Source organism: Helianthus annuus, chromosome 7 (genome assembly GCF_002127325.2).
Source record: "Helianthus annuus cultivar XRQ/B chromosome 7, HanXRQr2.0-SUNRISE, whole genome shotgun sequence".
NCBI lineage: Eukaryota > Viridiplantae > Streptophyta > Magnoliopsida > Asterales > Asteraceae > Helianthus > Helianthus annuus.
The window spans coordinates 75,049,251-75,054,575 of NC_035439.2; the positions used below are offsets into that span (position 1 = coordinate 75,049,251).

At 36.1% G+C, this 5,325-nt stretch overlaps 1 pseudogene; it reads left to right on the plus strand.

Annotated features, from left to right (window-relative positions):
• The first annotated feature begins 2,790 nt into the window (after positions 1 to 2,790).
• Positions 2,791 to 4,909, plus strand: LOC118480555 (annotated as a pseudogene).
• The last annotated feature ends 416 nt before the right edge of the window (positions 4,910 to 5,325 follow it).

Genomic DNA, 5,325 nt, shown 5'->3' on the forward strand with positions numbered 1-5,325 from the left:
TATCACGAGGCGTGCGACTGACCGAATCATGCTACCAATCATATTGAACAGGTAAGATAATTAAAGTAACACCAACATTTCCAATACGATTAATGACATAACATTTAAAGTCTAAAATAAAGTTTAAGCATTTAGCGGAAGTGTTGGTGCATACATCTGTCGACTTCGTCTTGTATCGAGTCTTACACTAGATTTGTTAGATCAAGTCACGTAGTTTAGGAAAATAGAGTTTTAAGAGATGATTTCCCACGAAATGTTGATTTCCCACGAAATAGACATGGCACTTTCGTGGGGAATTAGAATCATTGCATTTTCGTGGGGAACCAGAAACTCTATAAATAGGCTAGTGATCATGTCATTTGGTGGGGAATCAGGAACTTGTACCGAAGTGCTGCCGGTATTTCTTGTAACTGTAATCTCTGTCAATTCAATATACAAGAAGGTTAAAGTGATATTCAGGCTGTTTAGAGTCTATACATTTGTTTCCGCCTTTCGTATAGTCTAAGAACTCTTCTGAACGACTCGGTTGGGTCACAAAACGATCCTACAAGTGGTATCAGAGCTCAGGAGGAAGAGTTCTTACCGATTCAGCTTGATTTCATCCGAAAATCTGATTTCTACTCATTCTTTCACGTTTTTAACTGATTTTTTCAAAATCGAACGGGTTTTTCCAGTCCAAATCGGCTGATTTTTGGATATGTTGTACGAAAACACCTGATCTACAACCCTACAAAGTTTCAGATCCTAATTCCAAGCCGTATGGGAGGAATCTGAATTTTTCAGTCCGATATCGAGTGACATCACCTAATTCCACTTGAAAATACACCTTAATTTCGCTTGAAAGTGCTTGAAATTCCTTATTCCGCTCGAAAGTGTATGTGTTGGTTCAAGCGAAATCATATTCCGCTCGAAAATACTAATTCCGCTTGAGATATTCCTGATTCCGCTCGAAATAAGTGTTTCCGCTTGAAATTGATATTTTCGTGTGAAATCTGAATTGAGATTTAATATTGTCGGACATTATTAAAGGATATACATTGATTGAATTCATGTGATTGTCAGAAAGTGTCGGTTCATTTAATTGAAACATTCAATCGGCCCAATAGAATTCGATATACCTTTAAAGTTGTCGGCTGGATTGAAATTAGCTTTTGCATGTGATTAAAGTGTGAAAGATCCCATTCATGTGAATATTGTGCAGCCCAATTAAAAATTCTGAAAGATTAAAGGTTTTATCGTTGTGAAGATCAATGTGATTAAAGTGTGAAAGATCCCATTCATGTGAATATTGTGCAGCCCAATTAAAAATTTTGAAAGATTAAAGGTTTTATCGTTGTGAAGATCAATCAAGTTTGCATGTGTCGCGCATATTATTTGTTTGTGTGAAGGTCCAATGAAATTGTGATATGCTTTAAAGTTATCGATCATTTGATTATTGTGTTGACTGATTAAAATGTTGGCCTAATGAGAATTGATGAATATCAAGTTGACAGCCCACTTAAAAACACTCGATCCAATCATTGTTTTTGTATCATAAAAATTGTCAGCACAATGAATTGAATTTGTCAAAGTTGTCTATCCTTTATTCAAATTAGAAGAGGTCCAATCATAATTTGAAAACTGAATTGATTGTCGGTCAAGTATTGGTGTTTGTCCACTATCATTTGTGGTCTAATCAGATTGTACACGTGGTTCGAATTTGCATGTGAATATATCATCAGCCCATGTGAGTTGATCATCGGCCCAAACAAAATTGTTTGATCATTAATTGTCCTCCGGTAGACATCTCTCGATTTCGAAATGTATCGAAGCTCCGGGTAGTAAAAAAAATTGGGATAGGTCTCATATTGCCTCTTAAGGTTAGTTCTATGCCTCACAACAACTACCTCATAGGTGATATCAATCCGTCTGTGTCTGCTTGACCTTTCAGCCCTAACTCGGTCTGTGGACTTTTGTTGCTCTCCACGGCGCTTTCGGTTCGCCCATGTTATTATGATTTCTTTTTCTTCTTTTGTGTTAAGCTTATTTATTTTTTTTAATAAATGATTCGCTACAAAAAGGATTTTTTTTGAGTGAACGTTTATAGAAGTAATAACCAACTCATCACTTCCATTCAAGGTGCTTGCTTCCACTGGTGGCGGGCGGGCGAAGGGTCCAAAGGACACGTCTTAGAGGAAATGATCAAGGAATACTCGGAGACACATCTACAAAACCTTCGTATAGGAATTCACAAAGAAACAATCCAATTAATCAAGATACAAAACGAGGGTCGTATTCATACGATTTTGCACTTCTCGATAAATATAATCTGTTTCATTATTCTAAGTGGTTATTCTATTTTGGGTAATAAAGAACTTGTTATTCTTAACTCTTGGGCCCATGAATTCCTATATAACTTAAGTGACACAAAAGCTTTTTCTCTTCTTTTATTAACTGATTTATGTATCGGATTTCATTCGCCCCATGGTTGGGAATTGATGATTGGCTTTGTCTACAAGGATTTTGGATTTGTTCATAACGATCAAATTATATCTGGCCTTGTTTCCACTTTTCCAGTCATTCTAGATACAATTTAACAATATTGGATTTTCCGTTATTTAAATCGTGTATCTCCGTCACTTGTAGTGATTTATCATTCAATGAATGACTGAAAAATGATCTACCTAATCCAATTATAATGTTTCTTACTTTGCAGTTGTACCATTGAAAATCCCTTTCTATTTCTACCCATCCCGGAGATTCATCCTATATTCCTATAAATTAATCGAGTCAAATTATTCCAGTAAATAACAGAATCGTGGATAGGAAACGCCATTAGTGACCTACCCCAATTTATTGTAGAAATTTTCGGGATCAATGATTGGACCATGCAAACTAGAAATACTTTTTCTTGGATAAAGGAACAGATTACTCGATCTATTTCCACATCGCTCATTATATATATAATAACTCGTACATCCATTTCAAATGCATATCCCATTTTTGCACAGCATGGTTATGAAAATCCACGAGAAGCGACTGGGCGTATTGTATGCGCCAATTGCCATTTAGCTAATAAACCAGTGGATATTGAGGTTCCGCAAGCGGTACTTCCCGATACTGTATTTGAAGCAGTTGTTCGAATTCCTTATGATACGCAACTGAAACAAGTTCTTGCTAATGGTAAAAAGGGAGGTTTGAATGTGGGGGCTGTTCTTATTTTACCAGAGGGTTTTGAATTAGCCCCTCCCGATCGTATTTCCCCCGAGATAAAAGAAAAGATGGGTAATTTGTCTTTTTAGAGCTATCGCCCCAATCAAAAAAATATTCTTGTCATAGGCCCTGTTCCTGGTCAGAAATATAGTGAAATCACTTTTCCTATTCTTTCCCCGGACCCCGCTACTAAGAAAGACATTCACTTCTTAAAATATCCTATATACGTAGGTGGAAACAGGGGAAGGGGCCAGATTTATCCTGACGGGAGCAAAAGTAACAATACAGTTTATAATGCTACAGCATCAGGTATAGTAAGCAAAATCCTACGAAAAGAAAAGGGGGGATACGAAATAACCATAGTGGATGCGTCGGATGGACGTCAAGTGGTTGATATTATCCCTCCGGGGCCAGAACTTCTTGTTTCAGAAGGCGAATCTATCAAATTGGATCAACCGTTGACAAGTAATCCTAATGTAGGCGGATTTGGTCAGGGAGATGCAAAAATAGTACTTCAAGATCCATTACGTGTACAAGGCCTTTTGTTCTTCTTCGCAGCTGTTATTTTGGCACAAATATTTTTGGTTCTTAAAAAGAAACAGTTCGAGAAAGTTCAATTGTCCGAAATGAATTTCTAAACTCGCGAATTTGTCGACATCAAGTTTGTAAAAAGAACCAAATTCTTTTTAGTAATTATGATATAAAAAATGAAATTATAAAAGCCTTTTTTGTTTATACTCGTTTTCTTCGAGATGCCGGTGATTTCTTGTAACATATTTCTAGCCATAGTATGTAGATTGTGAAGAAGACTATTTGACATGACCCCTTCTTTCTTTGTCTTTTTTTTTATCAAAATTAGGGTGATGTTATTATATTACTATTGTGAGATTGAAATGTCATAAAATGCATTTGATTCTAATACAATTCACTTTGGCTAGATCCTATCCAAAAATAAATGCGAAATAGAACAGATCAATATAAATGAAGGGAGCACGTATTTCTTGGAGGGGTTATTTGTCTTCCTAGTCTTCGACACAAGAAAAGGGTGTGAAAAATCCTTTTCTTGTGTCGAAATAATTATGATTCTTTATATTGTTCGTCAAACATTCCTAGTGTTAGTTTTGATTTTTTACAGACGTATCAGAACGTTTTTAGAGTTATTACGTATTTTATTTCTTATGTTATTATCTTATAAGAATTAATAATTACGTATACTATAAATAGAAAAAATATAAAAGTGGTGGACAAACAAAAGAGGAGGGGAAAATTTGTTGAGTAAATAGATTCAATGAACTTATAAAAAAGTATTCTAGTTATTAAGAACTTAACGGGACCTTCTCCCTCAAATCAGTCAAACAAAGAAGGGAATCCGTTGAGTTCTTACGCTTCCATGTATACAACTCAATTCATCCGATTACTACAGGGATGAACCCAATCCGAAATATGAACCATAAAAGAAAACGCCTACTAAACCGATCACAAGAATACCAGCTACAGTACCTATTATCCAAAGAGGAATTCTTCCAGTAGTATCGGCCATTTACGCCACTTCCCTCCACATTTCATCAAGTGGTCATGCTAGAGACATAAACAGTCATGGATAATTATGAGATGAGATCCTTCCGAATGGGCTAAGAGAGATAATACCTAGAATGATTAGTCTATTATTTTAGTTCTCTCTCGTTTTCTTAATTGAAGAAATAATTGGAAAATAAAACGGCAAGTACAAAAATGAGTAATAACCCCCAGTGGAGGCTGGTACGATTCAATTCAACATTTTGTTCGTTTGGGTTTGATTGTGTTGTAGCTCTATAATTCGGATTAGGTTTATCGTTGTATGAACTGCATTGCTGATATTGACCCCAAAAAAGAAACGGTAGGTACAGCTAGGCCGTGAACATCCAACCATCGCACTATAAAAATTGGATAGGTTCGATCTATGGTCATTGAGGCCTCCTAAAAAGATCTACTAAATTCATCGAGTTGTTCCAAAGAATCAAAACGGCCGGTGATTAATGGAATTCCTTGTCAGTTCTCTGTGAAATACTCGTATTCCTTATGTACACGTTCCTACGGCTTGGATGAGTATTCTTGTTATTGCGGTCCAATAAAAACATAACAACCCATCGGCTC